Source organism: Aquarana catesbeiana, linkage group LG04, assembly GCF_042186555.1.
Source record: "Aquarana catesbeiana isolate 2022-GZ linkage group LG04, ASM4218655v1, whole genome shotgun sequence".
NCBI classification, from domain to species: domain Eukaryota; kingdom Metazoa; phylum Chordata; class Amphibia; order Anura; family Ranidae; genus Aquarana; species Aquarana catesbeiana.
This window is the reverse complement of record NC_133327.1, coordinates 140,465,856-140,489,941: the sequence shown is the minus strand read 5'-3', so window position 1 is coordinate 140,489,941 and position 24,086 is coordinate 140,465,856. Positions and strand designations below refer to the sequence as shown.

Below are 24,086 nucleotides of genomic sequence, written 5' to 3'. Positions count from 1 at the left end.
GAGGTAGGGAATCGACTATGTACGGTAGGTGTGGGCTTTGTTTATGAGTAGCTCTATCTAAACCAGAAGTGAACTGTGTCGTTGCATTAGGCCTAGCATCTGTCATTTGTCACCAAAGAGATGACAAACGGTACGGATCATGTCCGTTGTGCTGGGGTCGTCAGGGTAACCGTCTGAATATGTTTCAGAGATTCTTTAATTTCTCTGGTAGGCAGGGGGAAAGTCGGCAGATTATCACTAACCCCAATCTATGCATGACCGTGTTAACCACTTGATCCTACATAGGGAATTGGCCTGTAAATATCTTATAGTCTCTAACATGTGAGATTGCATATATTTCACTCGGAATTAGACCAAGCATGGTGGGTTATGTGCACCTATCCTGTTTTCCGTACAGAAAGTAAGCAATCTACGTGGCATTAAGGGGTGGGCTCGGAATGACAGCCATTCACTCCATAATGGAATTGTTGTGTGAGATATCGTGCATCGTTTGTAAGATGCATAACGATTTGCATATAGCCATTATATGGTCCAGCATTTGAGGAGTGATGGGGACAATGCTATGATTAACATTAGCCCTCAGGGAATTATAATTGACATCCGAGCCCCTCCCTCTAGTACATCCCTCTAGAAACTTAACCATGTACAGATCAATTCCTTAATGATAGAAGGGGGTAGCAAAACCAAGTTAGCGGGTAGTAAAAGGATATTGGTGTCAAAAGGTCCGTAGCTGTATCAGATGTGATGAGTGTAGGGGTATGTCTCAATCTGGGGAGATAATGATATCCCGCTAGGCATGTACGCCCTCATTGTGTATGGACAAATGCAGTACTCAGTATACTGAACTGAGTGCTTACCGGTTTCTGCGCGGGAAATCCCCTGTGTGGATACAGGGGAGGGAGGAAGGGGGATGAGACTCCCTGCATGGATAAGCAGAACGTGCTTCAGTCAGTCTGTACTGATGGAGTAAAGTAAAAAGGCAAAAACATTAAGGTCTGGAGGTTGTACAGTGAACAGTCTGTACTTATGAGGATTTGTTCAGGAAACGCTGTATACAGAAAAAAAGCTAAAACAAGTACTGAATGTCTCTCAGAGTTCTTGAAAGTCGGACGATCCTTTAATGATCTCTCCTGGCTCTACTTGAGTGTGGAGGTTTCGTCGTGCTGTCATCAGAGAGAGGATGCGGTTCTGGGTGCTGTGCTCTAGCTTCGGAGGGTGAGCGGTGTCTGCGGTATCGGACATCCTGAGTCTCCGTCGGTTCAGGCCGTGGTGATGTTTGGTGTGGTAGCGGTGTGCGGTACTCCGCATACCATTCAGGTACCTCCGTGTGCAGAATCCCCAGCGTGTCACAGAAATGTTGGAGGTCCTCCAGCACTCTGAGTAGAGCAGTGCATCCCTGTGAGGAAGCCAAGAGACTAAAGGGGAATTTCCAATGATAGGTGATACCCTTCGTTTGGAGCACCTCAAGAAGGGGTCGCAGTTCACTGGCGCTGCAGCGTGATACTGAGGAGATACTGAAAAAGGCGGATTTCAATGCCATGATGTTTGACCGGCGCCATTATACGAGCTCTCCTCAGGATCTCTTCTTTGAGGCGGTAGTCCACAACACAGCATATCACATCTCTCGGTGGGTCGTCTTCCTTCACCCTCGGTCTCAGTGCTCGATGTATCCGCTCCAGGACAATTGGGACTTCTCTCTGATTTTCCAGTAAGGCATTGAAGACACCGTTCACCTCAGCTTGTAAATGTTCCGGTGCAATGGTCTCTGGAAGGCCCCTCAGGCGAATATTGTGGCGTCTGCCATGGTTGTCAAGGTCCTTCAGGTGGCGGTTTACTTCCCTAAGTTGGTGTGGGTATCCAGAGTTAGGTGGTTCTTACGGATAGCTGCAGAGTGTTGAGGAGCGCTGCTTGGACTCTGCCTGTAAGTGTTTGTATGTCAATTCTCAGATCTGTGATGGCGGCCGTCAGAGTATCTTTGATGTCAGCTTCCACGGATCTGAGATCTTGCAGGCTGGGTTGTTGATGAGGAGTGAGCACAATTTCCCCGTTAGAGGGTCCCATCGGTAATATAGGCTCAGTATGAGTAACCCCTCTCGAGCAAGCAGACGATCACTGAGGGCCCTGTGAGGAGGAGGATGTGGGCGCCATGTTGCCTGCCTGTGTCCTAAACATCTCTGGGATATTTTGGCTTGGTCGTCCCGACAAATCGTGTGGTGAACGGGACCTTGATGTCGAGGAACTTCTGGAAGATGTTCCCATAGTTTTTTGGGCGCGTTGAGTTAAAGGCTTCCGATTTAGTCCGTTGAATAATCCTGTCAGCGGGAGCTCTCAAATTAGGCAGCCATCTTCTACGAGGTCAAGCCATGCCCCTCCTATTTTGCATTTTTAAAGGCACTTCTCCTTGTTTCGTTTTTTGGGGTTGTCCAAATTGGTGGCATTGATATATGTCCCTCAGGGTAGGACCTGGGCCCCCATACCCATTTTAAGGGCAATAACTAGAATATAAGCCAGCCAAGTGGGGACTCGCAAAATTAACAAGTCAGTTCCCATAGACTGTAATGGTATTTATTATATAACTTTTGCCCATGTTAAGCTCTTTGTTTGCCCCCTGGACTGAAGGGTGTTTGTCCCATCTGTAATTTTGTAGCATGCTGAATTATGTGCTAAATTTTGGACGGGGGGGTGGTATATTTTGTGCTAGCTGCATTTGGTTTGTTCTGGGCATACTTTGTTTTGTTTTTTTTTTGTGCTTTATGTGTGTACACAGCACTTGGATTTTTCTGGGCATGCTCAGACAGTGTGTTTTTTGGGTTAGTAATTTAAGGACATCCTTAACAGGTGTACCCACTTTGAAGTTCTGTCTCTACATTGGGTGAAGTTGCATTTTGTGCATTTCATAGACTGTGCATGTGTTTTCAATTGCCTCATTAGCACACAAACCTATGTTATACAAAGCTTTCAGATAACATTCTTTACCTTGCCCTGAAAAGAGGTGTGTGTGTGTTGTTTGTTAGTTTCACATTGATGTAATTGTTTGTGCTGCATTATTTTGCAAAATCTTCCTCAAGCTGTTGTGACTACTAAATCATTAAATCCTTAAGAGACTGTCCGTTTGTGGGTGCAGTCATTTTAGCTCCTGTTAATTTCCTCTGCAAAATGGTCAGACCTCGAAACCATATTCTGTTAGTGGCTCAAATTAACATACATGTGTTTTTTTCTTCCCTTGCTCTTTTCCAAGTCCTGTTTTGTTGAACAATAAAATTTGTAGCAAATATTTATGTTTTATGTGTTTTGTTAATAATTTGTTTTGCAGATGCATGCTCAATCCAAGTAATGCATTTTACACTCTCTCCCCCCCTAAACAATTTCCATGCAACAGATTTCCCAGTTGCAGCTTAACTAGGCTGATTGGCATGGCAAAACAAAAAAGGTGTGATTTGTCTAAAAGCTACTTTCCTGGTGCCTTCATGGTAGCATATGCATGCGTATGCTGCCATGGATAGGCACCAGGAAAGGAAAATTACAGATAGGTAAGTATTAAATTTTCCATTTTAGCGCAGTGGTTCTCAACCTCAGTCCTCAAGTACCCCCGACAGAACATGTTTTGGGAATGTATCTTAGCTAAATAGCTGTCCAAAATACCAAGCCATTGACTCTGATTTAAAGAACCTGTGCAAGATGAAGGTAAACCTGCAAACATGGCCTGTTGGGGGTACTTTAGGACAGGGTTGAGAACCACTGATTTAGAGCACTGAGCTAAAATCTAGCTCAAGACAATCCTATTCTAATTGTGAGCATTTGAGGGGAACCAAGTGAGTATTAGAACCCCTGCTTGTCTTTTTTAGGTTGGGCTTTGTGTCCCTTTTCTGAAAATTGGCTTCACTTCCTGTCACATAGCCAAACAGGAAGTGAGGGTAAAACCCCAAATTATTAGGTATTTTGGGGTTTATTAAAGGCAAATCCACTCTGCAATACAAGTGTACTTGATGTAAATCTGAGGGGAAGCACTGGTGATTTTATCATCCAATCACGTAGAAGCAAAGATGCTGTTTTCTTTATTTTCCTTGCATGTCCCCCTCGGATCTCCAGCAACTGCACTTTCAAATGCACTTGTAGTACAAAGTGGATTTGCCTTTAGTAAGTAAACCCCCAAAGTCCAAGATACCTAATAATTTGGAGTGTGCACAGCAAAATGCTAGAGTTCAATTTACCTAAATGGGGAAACTATTTAGATTGACCTATGTGTCCCCAAGGAAAGACATTGGTAGGGTTTTACCCTCACTTCCTGTTTGGCTATGTGATGGGAAGTGAATAAATTTGAAGGAGAAACTGGCAACATTTGGGAGTTGTCTTCACCCTATCAGGGGCGCAGACATCCCCAAAAACTGACAAGCCTTCTAATCCCTCTGCACTCTATCCCCAAGCAAAAATAAGAAAGGATTTCATTTAGTTTAACTTTGCAAAGACACATTCCTAAATTCAACTGTGCTACATGTCAATGGCCCATTTAGACCTTGTTTAATAGAAAACACCAGTTGCCTTTCACTATAAACATTTGTTAGTCCAGTCCTGGAAATCTGCATCTGCTTTATTATTAATTTCCATAAAAATCGGGCTCCTTCATCTAGATGCGCGACCGCTGTGTATGTGAGATGCGCCACTGCTGTGTGCGCGGAGGTATGTACCCGTGGTGCATATCTGGTTCCCGGATAGCCAGCACACAGGAATGACATCACACCCCTCCAGGAAGTTGCTTGTACTGCTGCTAATTTCTTCCCACCACCATGCCCGCTCACTGTTCTCTGAGGAAGAGATGATCCTTATTTGCAAATTAAGATCATTTTTGATTTATTTTTACATGGGGTGGTGTTTGTGTGGGTCATGTGTGTATGTCTAAATGATTTGGCCTCAAAACACACACCTACTTCCTGTGTACAGATTCACTTCTGGGCCAATGTATATTACTTCCTGCTTCAGTGTGTGTGTGTGTGTATATATATATATATAGATATATAGATATATCTGTAGCAATAACTCTCGGTGGAGCTGCTGGTTTAAAGCGGGCTGTTACTGTCACCTTCGTTACCTCTATTTTACCAGAACCGGGTCTAGGGTCCTGTTGAGTTTAATACCAGACAATGTAGGCACCGGACACTTGAGTATCTTTTCCAATGCTTTAATAAACGTAAATCCAAGGAAGTAGCAGGAAAGAGGTAGAAGAAGAGTTGCAGGGAAGTTCAAATACCTTTTCTTAGTGTAGTATTAGGAATTGAAAGCTTGTAGATGAATGTACTCTCTTTTTGGAGTTGAATCTTTACCTGCCTGGATAGGTTTCTCTCACTAACCTAGCAGCTAGTACGCAGCACGAACAAAAGTCCCTGCCACAGACTTGATTGGAATAAAAACCCGTACGATCCTCTGCCACAGGATGTAATGGTTTACGATGAACAGCAAACACAGCACTAGAACCTTTAAGCCGACCCGGCAGTATTATGCGGTAGGATTACTTTAGGATGTGTCCTCCAACTGAGTCACCAGGCCCCTCTCCAGACCAGCACTCTGCATGATCCTTCCATGACGGGTCCTCCCCTGGGATCTTCTCAGTTGTCCAGCTTCTTCCCGTAGGACAGACAGCCCAGGACCATTCCCTTGCCGCTGTGGTAGGCCCCAGACAGGCTTCTGGGCCCACCCACACGCTGCAGCTACGTGGGTCTCCCGGACAGAGGACCACAAGGTAGTACTCCTAGCACATACCTGTCGGCCAGGAGGGCCAGCAGGTGGAAGGAAAGACGAACCCTAAAACATGGCGTCTGTCCCATAAATACCCTCTCCCAGAATGCAACTCGGAGGATCACCTCCACCGAGTTATCTCTGGGACAGAGGAACACTCATACGCTTCAGCGTGTTGCCTTTCTAACACTGACCCATGGTGACGACACCCACAGGCACAGTGTGAAACTACATGCAACTCAGCCAAGCTGGAACAGAGGCAAATCTGACTATGTATAAACAGATAACCCACTAAATTTACCTATAAGCAGTAGATTGAAAATCTACCATCGCTACATATCTATATATAGATATAGCTATAGATGTAGGTTCTTGTGTCCACCAGCAGAGTGAAGTTGGATAGATGCCACACTCCCAATTCTGGAGGCATAATAATGGTCTAGCACAGGGGTCTTCAAACTACGGCCCTCCAGTTGTTCAGGAACTACAATTCCCATCATGCCTTGTCATGTCTGTGAATGTCAGAGCTTTGCAATTCTTCATGGTATGTGTAGTTCCGCAACAGTTGGAGAGCTTAGTTTGAAGATTCCTGATCACTCTAGCATGTCTTGAAAAAAAGATGGTTTTTCATGTGCCTTGTATAATGCCCAAGAAATAGTGTTAGGAAAATACAAGTGGGTCATGGCACATCTACATTCCAAATTTGGCACTTAAGATGGTCATGCACTATGCAATCTGATTGGCCAATCTCTGTACAACTCGATATTTAGGCAAAATAGGTAATAGGAAGACGCACTTGAACAATTAATTCAAAATTTAGGAAATCAAACAGGCTCTTGCACTAAATCTAATTTATTTAAGATCTAACTGATTGCAGTGTATGGTCACCTTTAAAGATCAAGATCTGAAAATATTAATTTATTGGGTTTAGAAACACTTCTCTGTTCTTTGTAATGTATTGAAAGATTTGGGTAAAAAAAGAAAAAAAAAACATTTCAAAGCTATATTAGAAGTGATAGGAATGAGATTAGCATCAAAAGGGTTAATGAACTGAAAACACCTACTAATTGCCTAACAAGACACATCCAATGAGATGAAATTAACCAATTGTATTGGGCCTGCACTATTATCAATGAGAAAACCTCAGTTACCCTAGCGCCAATTGCAGTTTACATATTGGGGTATTTATTATAGTTATTTGCGCTTCAATGTGCGGCGGTTCGCGCGTTCAATTAATGACTTTTTCGGCGCACCAATTAATGTATGAACTGGTGCAGTGGCTTCTTTTTTTTTTTTTTAATTCTCTTTATTGATTTTTAATAGATTTACAAAAACAGAACCTTGGGGCATTCCCCGGCTCACAAGGTACCATGTAAATCGGTACCTAACAACAGGTTATCTGCCTAAAACAGTGCTGTTATCGACAGAAAAACAGATAAAATACAAAGCAAAACTAAAAGACAAAACAAAAACTAGATATCACTGCTCAACCACTCCAATTGGATAGATTGTGGAAGGAGAATGTGCAACTCGTCTTCGATGAAGGTGAGGTTTCCCAAGAGGGGATTCTGGTACTAGGCCTAGGACATTAATAGTTCAACTATAGGGGTGTCACAAGGGACTTAGCAAGTGTTAGCACAGAGGGGGGAGTTAATGGGTGTCAGATATACCGTCTATTCTTGAGCGGCATTAGTGGAGGTAGAGTCGAGCCATAGTTTCCATATTTTGTCAAACTTAGCAGTACACCCACGGGAATGGTATGCGACTTTATATAATGGTATTGTAGAATTGACCAGGGCTTTCCAAGAGGTCAGAGAGGGCGCATCAGGTTTTTTCCATTTTAGTAGTATTGCTTTACGGGCGTAAAAGAGTAGAAGTCCTATGAGGGTCTTAGTTGCTGTGCGGTGCGCTAACGAGCCCACCAGGCCAAGCAAGCAGACCGGTACAGTCAGCGGGATTGGGATTGTTGACAGTGCGGTTATAAATTGCGTCACCTCTACCCAGAAAGAGTGCACTTTGGCACAGGACCACAACATATGACAGAAACCGGCCTCCAGGCTACCACATTTCCAACAGCTAGGATAGGCCCCAGGATAAATGTTGTTTAGCAGTTGCGGCGTTAAATACACCCGGTGTAGAATTCGGAATTGAATTAAACGGTCCCTCACTGCCACTAATTGAAGAAAAGGGTATTCCCACATATCCTCCCAGTCCTCTGTATCTAGTTCAGGGAAGTCAGCCCTCCATTTTTCTTGGAGAGTTTCAAGCCCAAAATGCATTGATGGTAATAGTGCCTTATATATGGTGGATAGGGGTTTTACCAGCTCATCATTCCGGAGGAGGGATTCTAAAGTGGAGTGAAAGAGTAATGGTGGTTGAGATTCGAATTGGGAAGAAAAGGCATGGTTTTGTTTGAGAGTGTCAAAGGGAAGGATAGCCCCGTCTTTACATATATGGTTGAGTGTCCTAATGCCCCTTGTTGCCCATAAGCTCGGGTCAGGTATAGTGTGAAACTCAGCGAGGAGCGGGTTTAGCCACATGGGGGTATCCGGGGACCATCTGTTTGGTTCTGTTTTATGTTTACAAACTTGCAATTGCCACACCTTTATCACCGAAGTCATAGAGTGTGTGAGAGTCGCTGGCGCTCTGGGGCCTCTGTATAGTGCATTTCTCAGTGATTCAAAGGACCCCAGCGATGCTGCCTCCAGCACCACCGAGGCGTTTGCATCATCAGAGATTACCCAATTATGTGCGTGGACAAGTAGGGCTGCAAAGAAATATTTTTGGAGGTCTGGACAGGCCAGGCCCCCCTCCGTCCAGGGTCTACGGAGGACAGACCTGTTAAACCTGGGGGATCCAGACCTCCATAGGAAGGAAGAGAGGATGGCATCTAATTGTGTAAAGAATTTTTTGGGTATCCATACTGGAGTGTGTCTGATGATGTATAGAAAAATAGGGAGGCACTTCATTTTGAATAGGTTTATTCTACCTAGAAGAGATAGGGGCAAATTATCCCAAGCTCTTAGTTTAGATTTGAGGTTTGATAAAAGGGGAGTAAGGTTCAAGGCAATAAAATCCGTCACCTTGGGGGTGATGTTGATCCCCAGGTAACGGATCTTCGAGGCCCAGGACAGGGGCAATGAGGGGTCCGCCGCCTGCTCAGCCGCTGAGTCGATAGGCAGGAGTTGGGATTTTTCCCAGTTGACTTTCAGTCCCGATAAAATTGTAAAACGAGAAAAAATATTAAGAGCTTCTCGGAGGGAGGGCCCAGGGTCGTTAAGAAAAAGCACCAAGTCATCGGCGTATAAAGCTAATTTTTCAACTATGGAGCCCACTTGTATGCCTACCACAGCATTAGAGTTACGGATGGCAGTGGCTAGTGGTTCCATCACCAGGGCGAACAAGAAAGGGGAAAGTGGGCACCCCTGCCTAGTTCCCCGTTGTATCTGGAACTGTTCTGAGAGCATGCCCCCTAGTTTAATTTGTGCTGTCGGGGATTTGTATAGAATGGTGATCCATTTACAGAAGGTGGGGCCGAATCCGAAGGCTTGTAGTACTATATGCATGTAATCCCAAATGACTGTGTCAAAAGCCTTCTCCACATCCAAGGCCACCAAGACCCTAGTCTGGGAGGAGGTTGGAGGAAGCTGCAAATGTGTCAACACTCGTCTCAAATTTATGTCTGTGGATTTTCCAGGCATAAACCCAGTCTGATCTATGTTGATAAGAGAGGGTAATACTTTAACCAATCTAGCAGCGAGAATCTTGGCCAGGATTTTTAAGTCATAATTTAGGAGTGAGATAGGCCTATATGAGGCACAAAGTCTTGGGTCCTTCCCAGGCTTGGGGAGGAGAACTATGTGGGCCTGATACAGGGTAGGTGGAAGAGATCCATTCTCTAGACAGTGAGTGTAGAGGGCTTGTAGTCTGGGGCCCAGCCTCTTTGCGTACGTCCTATACCAATCTCCCGGCAGACCATCCGGGCCCGGTGTCTTAGCAGGGGGAAGGGATGAGATCGCCAATTCAATCTCCAAGGTGGGGATCTGGGCGTCCAGAGCCTCCACATCCTCCTGCTCCAAAGAGGGGAGGGAGAGGTTCCGGATTTCCTCTGTCATGAGTTCAGTAGAAACAGGCAGAGATTGGCTATACAGTTCCCTAAAGTAGTTCCCAAATTCATGGAGTATGGCTTTCGTGCCCGTAATCATCTCCCCATCGGGTGTATGTAGTTCAGATACCACCGTCTGGTAACGTGGTTCAGCAACTAGATTGGCCAACAGTCTGCCGTTCTTGTCACCTGACTCAAAAATTCTACCGGCCAATAAAGTTACATCATTGTTCGTTAAGATGGTATAATGGAGGTTTAACTCTCTTCTTGCCTGTGCCAATAGCAGATAGGCCTCTGGAGAGGGGCTACGTGCGAAGCAGTCGGCCGCTTCAGATGCACGGTCTTCGAGTTGTGAAGTCAAGAATTTATAGTCGGCCCTTGCCGCTTTGATGGCCGAAATGTAGTAACCCCTCGTGGTCGCTTTAAAAGCTTCCCATACCGTCTCTACAGAAGCCGTATCCTCATTGGCAGGCCAGTAAGAGTCCAATAATGGAGTGACAATCTCTGCAACTGCTTCATCTTGTATCCACCGCGGAGCCAATCTCCAGGTGCCTGGGTCATTCTTCCCACCCACACGCGTATCTCCAAGGGGGAATGATCTGATAGCCCCATCGGTAGATAGGATGTCTCGGATAACTTTGAGAGAACAGAAGCACTGCCAAACGCCAGGTCGATCCTTGAGCTCGATTTATGAGATGAGGACAAGTGTGAAAAGGCCTTGGCAGAAGCGTGCCTCCATCTCCAAAGTTCAGTGAGGGCGAAAGTGTCAGCCCAGTGCCTGAGATCCGGGTTCCCTTTACGCTGTGTGTTAGAGGAGTCAAGGACAGCATCTAGAATGGAGTTAAAATCCCCCCCAATTAATACATGAGCAGATTGGAAGGGTGCAAGTTTCTCACAGAGAGTGTATAGTATGGAGAAGTCTACTGGGGGGGTAAATAGACATTTACCAATGCCCACAGAACTGTATGTATTTCCAGCAATAAAATGATATACCTTCCTCCAGGGTCTGTAATGACCCTGACAACCTTACAGGGAAGAGACTTGTTAATGAGTATTGCTACCCCTCGGGCATAGGTGGAGTAGGTAGCGTGAAAAGCTTGTCGGACCCATGCCCTGCGCAAGGCTAGGACTTTACTGCCAGTCAAATGCGTTTCCTGGAGAAACAATATATGAGGTTTGTGTGTGTTGAGGTATTTAAACAATAAGGACCTTTTGAATTTGTTATTAAGCCCCCGTACATTCCAAGAGAGTAGCGTAATTTCAGACATTAGTACACCTGTGAAAAATTTTTTTTGTTAGCAGGAGTAAATCAGATTAGTAAATAACGGCAGGAAGACAGTTTCTGGCGGTCTAGTACACAGATAGATCCTGAAGTATGTATATAGAGAGAGCAGATGAGTGGTGAGCATACTTAAACTGTAGGGAGGAAGGTCGACCCTACACATAACAACAAACTCCCTGCCACGCAGCCTATTCCCCAACATAACTTGGCTTGTAGCTCGATCCCAAAACCAAAACAATAAAGTTGGTGACTTAATGGTATCCAAGGGGCATAAAACTAAGCGAATCACGACCCTGGATTGAAGTCACAGTGTTCTATCAGAGTCCACAAGTTTGTTTAATTTGTGGCTTAAACTCGTAGGGTAGCCACTTCCGTTGGCATGCGTTCCATCTCGATGAGAGGGGACGGGCGGTAATTCCTCCAGGTTGATGGAAAGCACCCGGTCTCCCACTTCTTAGAGAGAAGCCGTGGGGATCGAGTGTGAACCTCTTATCAATGTATTCTTGGAGAAGCTCCGGTGCTTACAGGAAGTCTGGTAGGATAGAGTTGGCAAGGATGTGGGAAATCCGTGCATCAGATAACTTTTGTAGGGATAGTGCTTCAATGCAATTTGATCAGCCAGTCATCAGCATCCGCTGGGTTGTCGAAGAACCGGGTTGTTCCGTCATGCTGGACCCGCAGACGGCTAGGGTAAAGCATGCTGTACTTTATGTTCTTATCTCTGAGCCGCCTACGAACGTCATTGAAGGTTTTTCTCTTCCGCTGCAAGTCAGCCGAAAAATCAGGGAAGAGGAGCACAGAGGCGTTTCCATATTTGAGTGCGGGATGTTTGCGAGCTTCAGAGAGAATCCTGTCCCTGTCCCGATAGTTAAGGAAGCGGACCAGAAAAGGCCTGGGGGGGTTTCCAGGAATAGCGCGGCCCGTGGGCACCCGATGGGCCCTTTCTACCACGTAGGTAGGTGGGACGTCTGTAAGGCCCAGGAGGTTTTTGAAAAACTCCTCCGCAAATTCAGCCGGGCGATCCCCTTCCTCTTTCTCGGGTAGCCCCAGGACTCTGATATTGTTGCGCCTGAGGCGGTTTTCAGCGTCATCAGACTTTGCGACAAGGGACTGTACTGTGCGCTGCAGTTCGGCAATGGAGGTGTCATGGGTGGCTGTAAGATCTTCGGTGGCTGATATTCTAGACTCAGTTTCGGACATTCTCCCCCTTATTTTGTCGAGGTCATTCCTTATAAGGTTGCACTCCTCCGCAAGATGATCGATGCGCACCAGCAGTGAGGTCCTGCTCCGTTCGATCGCAGCAAGGATCATGGCTGTACTATCAGGAGGCAGTGTGGCTGATGTTTCCGCCTCCGGGTCCCCCCCAGGACCCATCTCCATTTCCGCCAATAAAACCCGGAGTCGTCCGATCAGTGTGGGATCCTGCAACGGGGAAGGGGGCGGTGGTATCCGGAGCGGTGAATTGACTGCAGCGGTCTTGGGATTCTTTTTCCCCTTTTTGGAGGAGGAGGAGGACATCTGGTCAGTCTCAAGGGGGGGGGGAGCCTTATAGCGGGCGATCGTCTCCCAGGTCAGCGCTCAGGGGGCTGCAATCTAGGTCTGCAGCAGGCTATGAACACCAGGAGGTCGCAGCACAAATAGGCAGGTCGTGGTCACTAGCAGCCCTCCACCTCTCAGCAATCCATCCAGGTAGGGGGGGGTAGATGGCTGGGTGTATTAGGTAGGGAAGGCCCAGAGCTCAGGGACAGAGGCAGAGGAAGGGTGATGACAGGGCCCCAAAACAGCTCAGTCAGCCCACACCGGCAGTTTACACAGGGCAGCTGATCACAATGGGTAGGATGGTGGATGGTGAGGCCGGTGAGGCAGATGGGCAGTGTCCGCACTCTGGAGCCCGGAACTGGCCGCCCGCGCCGCACCTCCGCGGGCCGCGGCGTAGGAAAGAGCGGTGTCTGGTAGGCTTCGCTAGGCCGCACCAGGCCGCGACCGCGACGGACAGTCCCAGCGGCCCGGCCGGCTACCAGGCCACCTCAGGCAGATGGATGGGCCGGCAGGATGGCGAGGGGAGAGACCCTTACCTCGCGATGAGGCCGAAAACAGCTCCCTCCAGCAGTGCACAGGCCTGGAAGATGGCGGCGGCCGCGGACGTGCAGGATCAATGGCCCCTCGGATGGCAGCGGACGGATCCTCCACAATACAGGCCCAGGACTTGGCACAATGGAGAGAGGGACAGGTAGGTAGGTAAACTGGCAGTTTTTATGGTAATCTGTGCACGGATGGCTTAGGATGGAGAGTAGGATTCCCGGAGCTCTGCACTAACACGTCCGCCGCCGTTCACATCCGGACACGCCCGTGCAGTGGCTTCTTAACCACTTCAATACCAGGCACTTAGACACCTTCAGCTTTCAGCACTGTCGCAATTTGAATGACAATTGCGCGGTCATACAACACTGTACCCAAACAAATTTTTTATCATTTTGTTCCCACAAATAGAGCTTTCTTTTGGTGGTATTTGATCACCTCTGCGGTTTTTATTTTTTGCGCAACAAATAAAAAAAGACCGAAAATTTTGAAAAGAAACAAGTTTTTCTTTGTTTCTGTTAAAAATGTTTGTACATAAGTACGTTTTCTTCTTCAATGACGGGCACTGATATGCCTGCACTGACGGGCACTGATAAGGCGGCACTGATGAGGTGCCACTGATGATGGGCACTGATAGGCGGCACTGATGGACACTGATAGGTGGCACTGATAGGTGGCACTGATGGGCACTCATAGGCAGCACTGATGGGCACTCATAGGCGGCACTGATGGGTACTTATGGGTGGCACTGGTGGGTACTTATGGGTGGCACTGATAGGTGGCACGGATGGGCACTGATAGGTGGACAATCAGCGCAGACCCCCCCTGTCAGGAGAGCCGCCGATCGGCTCTCCTCTACTCGCGTCTGTCAGATGCGAGTGAGGAAAAGCCGATCAACGGCTTTTCCTGTTGACATCGTGATCAGCCGTGATTGGACACGGCTGATCACGTGGTAAAGAGCCTCCGCCGGAGGCTCTTTACCAAGATCGGTGGAGCGGTGTGTCAGATTGACACACCGCTCCACCGATCGCCGCAATGCGCGCCCCCATGGGCTCGCAGCAGCTGTTATCCTAAAGGACATCATATGACGCCCAGTCAGGATAACTGAACCACCGCCCGGCCGTCAATCTGCTATAGGCTGGGCGGGAAGTGGTTAAGCCATAGATTTAACCATAGATGCAGCCACAAACTTATAAACACTGCCATCTACTGGCTGAAGAATATACCTTTACTAAATACTGATAGTGATGTAGTTTTTGCATAAAATACAAATAAACATTGTATTCCAACATCCGCAATCTCTTCACCTTCCGGAGTCTGTGGACGTGAGAAGGCTGTGGGGTGTCATGAAAGCGGCCTCACTGAGGCCTGTGGACTCTGGCAGGGAGGTGCTTGTTGTAGTCTGTACATCTGAAATTAATAATTAAATGGAGAAGGAGAATAAGGAGTTAATAAGGCTGATTAGAGTAAATTAAGGGTCAATAAGGGGTTGAACAGAGGAACACTTTAATAAAAACCAAAATTTCTGTATCATGTCTGCAGTCTCTGATCATCTCTTGTATCATGTCTCTGATCATCTATTGTATCATGTCTCCAATCTCTATCTCTTGTATCATGTCTGCAATCTTTGACCATCTCTTGTATCATGTCTCTGATCATCTATTGTATCATGTCTCCAATCTCTATCTCTTGAATCATGTCTGCAATCTTTGACCATCTGTTGTATCATGTCTCTTGTATCATGTCTGCAGTCTCTTGTATAATGTATTAAGTCTGCAGTCGCTGATCATCTCTTATATCATGTCTGTAGTCTCTGGCCATCTCTTGTATTGTGTCTGTAGTCTCTGATCATCTCTTGTATCATGTCTCTAGTCTCTGATGATCTCTTGTATCATGTCTGTAGTCTCTGACCATCTTTTGTATCATGTCTGCAGTCTCTGATCATCTCTTGTATAATGTCTGCAATCTCTGATCATATCTTGTATCGTGTCTGCAGTCCCTGGTCATCTCTTGTATTATGTCTCATGTCTGCAATCTCTGACCATCTCTTGTATCATGTCTCATGCCTGCAGTCTCTGGTTCAATAAGTTTTTTATTGCAGAAGTAGTGTTAAACATACAACAATGTCAAAGGCACCAATATTGCCCACGCAGGGGCTAGAATTGGCGCATAAGAGACGAAAAAAATACAACATAAACAGAGGAGGGCAGCCTTCTTTTTAAACGGTCACAGAAATCCTGGGTACAACATACGTAATTTGGGGTAACCCCCATAAGTGCAGGAATAGCCAGGATAAAATGCATTAACTCTGCATTAAGATCGTCTTGGGCATCTGTTAACAATCAAAAAGGGCTAAGAGCCCTGGTAAGAAAAGGAAAACAGAGAGAAATAAGAAAGAGAATGTCTGCAGTCTCTGACCATCTCTTGTATCATGTTTGCAGTCTCTGATCATCACTTGTATCATGTCTGCAGTCTCTGATCATTTCTTGTATCATGTTTGCAGTCTCTGACCATCTCTTGTATCATGTCTCCAGTCTCTAATCATCTATTGTATCGTGTCTCCAATCTCTGACCATCTCTTGTATCATGTCTGCAGTCTTTGACCATCTCTTGTATCATGTCTCTTGTATCATGTCTGCAGTCTCTGATAATCTCTTGTATCATGTTTCTTATATCACATCTGTAGTCTCTGATCATCTCTTCTATTGTGTCTGTAGTCTCTCTGATCATCTCTTGCATCATGTCAGTAGTCTCTGATCATCTCTTGTATCATGTCTGTAGTCTCTGATCATCTCTTGTATCCTGTCTGTAGTCTCTGATCATCTCTTGTATCATGTCTGCAGTCTCTGATCATCTCTTGTTTCATGTCTGTAATCTCTGACCATCTCTTGTATTATGTTTCATTTCTGCAGTCTCTGACCATCTCTTGTATCATGTCTTATGCCTGCAGTCTCTGGTTCAATAAGTTTTTATTGCAGAAGTAATGTTAAACATACAACAATGTCAAAGGCACCTAGATTGCCCACGCAGGGGCTAGAACTGGCGCATAAGAAACGGAAAAAAAAATACAACATAAACAAAGGAGGGCAGCCTCCTTTTTAAACGGTCACAGAAATCCTGAGCGCAACATACATAATTTGGGGTAACCCCCATAAGTGCAGGAATAGCCAGGACAAAAATGCTAATAATTACTAATAATTACAAATAATGACTAATAATTTCTTGTATTATGTCTGCAGTCTCTGACCATCTCTTGTATCATGTCTCCAGTCTCTGATCATCTCTTGTATTATGTCTGCAGTCTCTGATCATCTCCTGTATCATGTCTGCTGTCTCAGACCATCTCTTGTATCATGTCTGCAGTCTCTGATCATTTCTTGTATCATGTCTGCAGTCTAAGATCATTTCTTGTATCATGTCTGCAGTCTGCAGTCTCAAACCATCTCTTGTATCATGTCTCATGTCTGCAGTCTCTTATCATCTCTTGTATCATGTCTGCAGTCTCTGATCATTTCTTGTATCATGTCTGCAGTCTCTAACCATCTCTTGTATCACGTCTCATGTCTGCAGTCTCTGATCATCTCTTGTATCATGTCTGCAGTCTCTGATCATTTATTGTATCATGTCTGCAGTCTCTGATCATTTCTTGTATCATGTCTGCAGTCTCTAACCATCTCTTGTATCATGTCTCATGTCTGCAGTCTCAGATCATCTCTTGTATCATGTCTGCAGTCTCTGATCATTTCTTGTATCATGTCTGCAGTCCCTGATCATTTCTTGTATCATGTCTGCAGTCTCTGATAATTTCTTGTATCATGTCTGCAGTCTCTGATCATTTCTTGTATCATGTCTGCAGTCTCTGATCATTTCTTGTATCATGTTTGCAGTCTCTGACCATCTCTTGTATCATGTCTTATGTCTCTGATCATTTCTTGTATCATGTCTGCAGTCTCTGATCATTTCTTGTATCATGTTTTGCAGTCTCTGACCATCTCTTGTATCATGTCTTATGTCTCTGATCATTTCTTGTATCATATCTGCAGTCTCTGATCATCTCTCCTGTTGAATATCTGCTGTCTCCAAAACTGGCTACACATTATACAATTTTTTTTTTGTTCAATTTCCTTTAGCTTTAACTTCAACTATGTAGTACAAAGGCCTGCCTAAATACATACAATTTGAAAGTGTTTAGTTTTGACATAATATTATATAGTTTTGGTAAATCTAAAGGAACATTTACAATAAGATAGTATAATGTGTAGCCAGTTTAACCCTGAATTGTATGTGCGGTCCTTTTGTGATATCAGGGGCAATCTATGACCATCTCTTGTATCATGGACTTGAGGCCCTCCAAAGTTGACCACCAGTACTTTACCAATTCAGCTTCTCTATCTGTATGAGATTTTGTGTGTGCGTGTTTTTGTTGTTGTTAATAAAGTTCACCTGTTGGGGAAAAAAAAGTCTGCAAGCGTGATTTGCAGCAGCGAGTGTGGTATGGTGTAGGAAGGGGCGGGCACAGAAAGGTCACGTGATTAATGGCCGACCGCGGTTTAGCACGACTGAGAGAGAAAGGCCGCGACCGGAACCGGAAAGGAACGGCGTGAAGAACGGTGTAGGAAGCAGAGTCGTCGCCGTAAGGGGTGTGTAAGAACTAAATGGTGACCGGGGAGTTGTACTCGTACTATATCTTTCCTTATTAGCTTCATATACACGACCGGGCCTCTATGAATTGAGAGGCGGTGTGTTCCCTTTGCTAAACAGCTCAGTGGTAGAGAGTACACGCTGACGTCTCTTGTACACCCAAATGAGAAAGAAAGTTGACGCAATTGAGGGCAATATGTCCGCCATGCCTGTGTGGTGAGCAGAGAGCTTCCCTTCACCTTCCGGAGTGTGTGGAAGAGAGAAGGCAGAGGGGTGTCATGGAGGCCGCCTCACTGAGGCCTGTGGACTCTGGCAGGGAGGTGCTTGTTGTAGCTGACGCTGGAGTAAGCAAAGGTGATTTAGCTGGTTCATTCCATCGGTTTAATAGTCCACTATGGTGAAATACACTGATGACTATTTAAAAAGCAGCCAGTATCGAGCTAATGTGCATGGTAACCAATCAACTTGTAGTTTTTAGTAAAAGCTTAATAAAACAGGCTGAAGAGAGAAGCTAGTTGCCTTGCACAGCTTCTTCAGTTTGTCTGCTCCAGTTTTAGCATATTTCCTCCAATGTATTGTAGTAACTGTGTGATCCCTGTAGTACACTTCTTTCCGTTCAGTTCACAACAGAATCCTGCAGGAACGTGGTCAGTGTTCTTGCGCATTCCCCTGCCGTGCTGTTTTGAACGAACGGGCTGCAAATTGCACTAGAATGCAAGAAAATTAGCGCATGAACTACTTTAGAAAAAAAATTCACCGCACCAAATCACATGACGCTGTAGTTCTGGTGCTCACAAATGCACTTGGTTTGTGATCTGTGTTGGCACCTGCAGTAGATCGCCAAGGGGGGACTTTTTGAAAGTGGTGCAGGAAACATGCATTTAAGTGTAAACTCACCCTAAAGCTGGGTACACATGGGCTGAATATCGGGAGGCATCGGCTGGTTAAAAAAAAAAAAGTCAGACGTTTAGCGTGTGTGTATATCTTGAACGTACACGCCATAAACTCAGCAGAGGACCGACTCGCGATCAACGCTCTCAGATCTGCACTCACTGCCATTGGCTGAGTGGGGGGGGGGGATCATCTCCCAGTCAGAACATAACAGCTCAGTGGAGGAGATTGCTGTACTAATGTTGGATGGTTAGTACATCGTCTCCGACCAGAGCTGACAGGCTTTTTTTTTTTTTTTTTTTGCTCAACCGGCTGGGTTGTGCAAAAAAACTTGTTGTGTGTACCCAGCTTAAAGTGATACTAAAGTCCTTTTATTTATTTTTGTTAGATAACATGTTATACTTGCTGTGTGCAGTGGTTTTACACAGAGCAGCCCAGATCTTCCTCCTCTGCTCGGGTGCCTCTTCGGTGCTCATGGCCCCTCCCTCCTGTTAAGTGCCCCCACAGTAAGCAGCTTGCTATGGGGTCACCTGAGTTGCAGCTCCCTGTGTCCATTCACACACAGAGCTGCGGCCCCTCCCCCTTGTTATCCTCAATGACTTTGACCGCAGCGGCAGCCAATGGCGCCGTGCTGCTCTAAGGAGCCAATGAGGAGGGGAGTCCCGGACAGCAGAGTTTCTCATGCAACATCGCTGGATCTAGATGGGGCTAAGGGGGGCTGCTGCACACAGGATTTTAAATTAATGCACAGAATGCATTAAGATAGAAAAACTTTCTGCCTTTACAAACACTCATTTACAGTGTTGCGGTAAGGGCCTATTCACACTTGCCCACATGCTAAACTGAAGCAGTTTAGCATGCAGAGCCTGGCGACGGGGCAATGTAGCGTACTTTTATCACATCAGTGATATCACTGCATGCTTGCAGTTGGGAGCTTTCTGGTCATGTGACTACTGTGGCAGCCATTCACAGAGGTCACATGACCTGAACGTCCACCTCCCAGCATGCAGATGCTCTTAAAAGGGTGGGGAGGAAAAGGGAAGTTGTTAACATGGACTGTATGTTCCTTGCTAAAGAGTGTGTGTGTGTGTGTGTGTGTGTGTGTGTATATCTCTATATATATAGCTCTATATATATATATATCTATATATATCTCTATCTTTAATTGTTATGGGCTAAACTCTGCTTTAACACTGACAGAGGAGATTACAATGGTCCGCTTATTTATGTCAATCTTTTATCCCGAAAGAAAAAAATGTTGCCATAACTGCTTAAAACAGATCTACATTCCTGCTTTTGAAAGCTGCGAGCAGGCAGGTTGTTTATTGCAGAAGGGACATGCAATGTCTCCTGCAAAAAATAATTCTGCCTGCTCTAGGCTTTCTGTGAAACTTGCACTGAGCTGCACAGCTCAATCAACACTCTGGCACAGTGCCTTTGTTACAGGATGTCTTCACTCCTGCACATTTGCAGGATTAACCTCCTCATCACATAGCAGCTGGTGAGAACAGCCTCAGCCTGGCACCCGGAAGAAGCAGCGTAGAAGATGCCAGCGAGAGATGTCAGACTGTTGAAAGGAGATAAGTATTGTGGAGTTTAGCTCTGCTTTAAAAAGTATTTTGCTGGAGTTCAGCTTTAATTTATTAGTCAATTCCATCTGATTCTGCTAGTCTAACACTACCCCCCCGGACTGATAGTGCTGTTGTCCAAAGGTGTCTCCATTGCTCCCTCATCCAGAGTGGAGACACCCTAAGACAGGAAGTGTATTACTGGCCCTATCACCAGGGAGAAATAAATGGGGAGGGGGGGAGCCTAAAAAGGAAAAGTAATATAGCCACAGTTAAAGCCTCACTTTACTTCCCCCTGCTTGCTTCTGGGGTGGATCGGTGGTCAAAATGGACACATGGCAGCATGTGGCCAATCAAAATCGTTCTGATCTGTCCCTGGATCAGTGGCTTTCTATTTTAGGGAACAGAATGTAACGCTAGCACACTTTTGGCACTTGTGCTTTATGTTGCCTTTCCCTGGATTAGACACTCCAAGTTTTTCTTGCTGCCTGTGCCCCATTGGAGAGATTCTCCCCTCTATTTGTATCGGGGACATGTCATCAGTTTAGAGCAGGGGTCCCCAACCTCCGGGGACACAGGACCGGTAGTGGTCTGTGGCCTGCTGGGCCATGCAGCAGGGGCGGCAGGTGAGAAAACCAGCACAACCTGCACTCCACCCTTTGACCAATGGAGGGCACCTGCTCCTTTTCTCCCAGTGCCACTACTTTCCCTCTCTGTGGTCACAAAGGAGTGGAGGAAGGAGAGGCAGCAGGGGACAGGTGAGACCAAGGCTGCAACCTCAACACCCCAGTCTCCATGGTTTTGCTCAGTTCTTGTATTTCTGGATCAGCCATGCTGGTAAATATGTTGAGTAAGTTTGAACTGCTCACTTCAGCCCCCCCTCTTCTTCCTTTTTTTTTTTTTTTTTTTGTTTCTCTAGGGGGTCCTGGAGCATCCCTGCAATCACTTTTACTCATTAGCTGACACATCGTTGCGTGTAGTATGTCCTGTCAAACCACTCCATCCAGGAGACCTGCTCTTTGCTCCGATTTATTTCCTGGAAATATCACTCCTGTCCCTTGACTGTTTTGGCTCACCTGCAGTGTGAGCTAACACATATGCAGACTCTAGTAAGACTCATTTGTCTAGGACAGTCAGTTTATGTCCTAATCAAATTGATCCTCCACTCTGTGGAGGGGCTGTCTTCCACACTGCCTGTCCCTTATAGCAGAGAGGTTGTGAACCACTGGTTTAGAGTTATTGATCTCACTTCTATGTGCGCAATGATATGTTATGTGTAGCGCACTTGGCGGTTTCATGCATAGGCGCCCCCCCCCCCATGCGTACATTTACTGTGTATGTGGAGGGGCCAAATTTTTTTTTTTTTTTTAGAAAGTCCCCTATGTGATACATTTTTTGGTGAGTCTCTTTGAGTCCCCTGATGTCCTTAATGAGACCTCTCACTTGTCCTCTCCCTTTCCTGACCTGCCAGGCTACGTGCCCAGATAAGGGTCTAGTATGGATTTTGAGGGGGACCCCACGCTGTTTTTATTTTTAATTATTGCTGAAAATGCTTGCTTTTATTTTAAGCTGATGACTCATCGGTTGTTAAGGGCACGGTGGCCCGGTTTCCCGGCCCACTCCTTAACAACCAGCTAAACGGTGTGTTATGGAGGGAGAAAAAGAATGCAACATGTAAACACAACACATGCGGTTTTGATGTCCTGATTGCAGGCAAAACACAATCTGCTGCAGGAAAATTTCCCTGACCCGTTCCAAAAACGCACTGGCTGAAAAACATAGGTGTGAACATGTACCATATGAAACCATGTTAAATGGACTGTAGTGCATTTCTGCAAACTACAAAATGCATTAAAAAAACCCATAGGTGTAAACCTAGACTTGGTTCTAAAACCTTAAGGTTGTTTTAATCATCGTACATCCTTTGTATTCAGGTAAAAAAAACCTTCTGTGTCCAGGATCCTCCTTGCCCCTCTCGTACTTACCTGAGCCCAATGTCCTTCCACCGATGTGCACGAGAGCAGCGATTGTCTTCTGCTCTTTCCCTTTGATGGCAGTGGGAGCCATTGTCCTTTTCTGTCCTTAAAAGGGCATCTTGTTTTCTGTCCACTTGTCTTTTGAGTGCCTGTGCACCCAGCATTGTACCTGGGGATAATTTTTTACATGTTGCCGTAGTGTTGGCAACATGTAAATAGAATCCGTGAGTTGTGTGCTGCATGTGCCACCAGTACCTTGCATGTGCACTAATCGCTTTTAACTGGATTTCTATTATTTTACTATGAAAACATGCAAACAATATGAAACTATGGGTAACAGCGCTAGGTGTGCATGTTTGGGAGTAGCTGCATGTGTGCATGCAGCGCTGTCGGAGTTGCCTGCAGACTCTGAATCTAGATGAGAAAATGCAAAAGTGAGCCATAGAAAAGTATTTTCTTTATTTAAAGCTCCAAGGGTGAGGGTCCACTTTGGGGCTGGGTTCACACTATTCCAAATTGGATGCTGGAAAACACGCATCCATTCGCATGTCAGGAGATTGTGAACGGCTCTAAATAGAGCCAGTTTACACATCTGGCACAGGAGTCCTGTGCGTCTTCTGGTCCGTTTCAGGTCTGAATTCAGCCACAAATTTGGACCAGAACTGTGAACTTGGATGCACCGCACCCCTGCTGTGAGTCTCAGACGGCTATGTGAACCCATCCTGAAATAAAGCTCTAGGCTTATTCAATGAAAATTGGAGGTTTAAAAAAAAAAAAAAAAACCTTAGCGGATGAAAAATCGGACCTGCGCTTTTTATAAATTTATAAATGGTGTGTTCTGCAATGTGTGCCATGTGTTGTGCTGTATTGAATACATTGCCCTCTACTTTAATTGTTCAATTTGGGTGCCTCCCATATTTCTGTTGTGACAGGTATACTTCAATGAATTACCTTTTGTGGTGGTAATTTACTACCAATAGAATACTTTCTGATGCATGTAATTATTATAATTTTTTTTTTTTTAGGTGCTGCAATAAAAGAACACCCATTCCCTGATCTCCCCTGTGACTAATGAACCCATAAGTGACAATCATTTCATCACTTCGACTTTCAGAGCTGTCATTTCCTGGCTGCTACAGCCAGGGAAGCAGTCGTGCTTGATTGCCTGAATTGGAGGGCAGGAGAGATTGGGGGTTCAATAGACCCCCAAAATCCCAATAAAACGTACACCTGCCCAAAGCAATCACATAGGGGACTTGTTAGTCCCTTTGTGATGGCATTTAAGTTAAATGGGGGGGAGATTGTAAAACAAAAAATGTAATATCTAAAAAAAAAAAAAAAAAAAAAAAAAAAAATGTAAAGGCACCCCTTTACCCCCTGCGTATACACAGCAAATGCAAGCATGTGTGTAGGTCACGCATGTGTATGTAAATAGCAATTGCACCTGACATGAGATCACAGCAAATGTCAGAGCAATAATTCTAGGGTAATCACGAGTAATACAATGATAACTTTTTAGGCTTTTAAAGCGTCTCGTATGAAAAATCTTAGTTACCTTTTAGTTTGTTGCAGTTTTCCTAGTGCATAATTTTGAGTCTTGACATGTCTGATATCTTAACGCAACACAATCTTTTATATTTTACCAACATTTTGGTATTCACTAAATTTTTACTCTACTTTTTATTAAAATTTTCATAATTGGCTGCACAAATATCATTAAAAATTGCAACAGCCAGCATTTTGTTCTCTAGGGAGGGGGTCAGCAATCTGTAGATCGTGGCAAGGTGACTGGTAGATCGCGATCTGACCTGCCA

General features: G+C 45.3%; 1 protein-coding gene across 1 annotated transcript in view; it reads left to right on the top strand.

Annotated features, from left to right (window-relative positions):
• The first annotated feature begins 17,674 nt into the window (after positions 1-17,674).
• The window catches only part of WDR33 (WD repeat domain 33), a 160,044-nt gene continuing 153,632 nt past the window's right edge, over positions 17,675-24,086 (top strand). The window contains exon 1 of the mRNA XM_073625786.1: positions 17,675-17,836. The gene's annotated coding sequence lies outside the window, so the exon portion shown is untranslated. The remainder of the gene's footprint in view (positions 17,837-24,086) is intronic.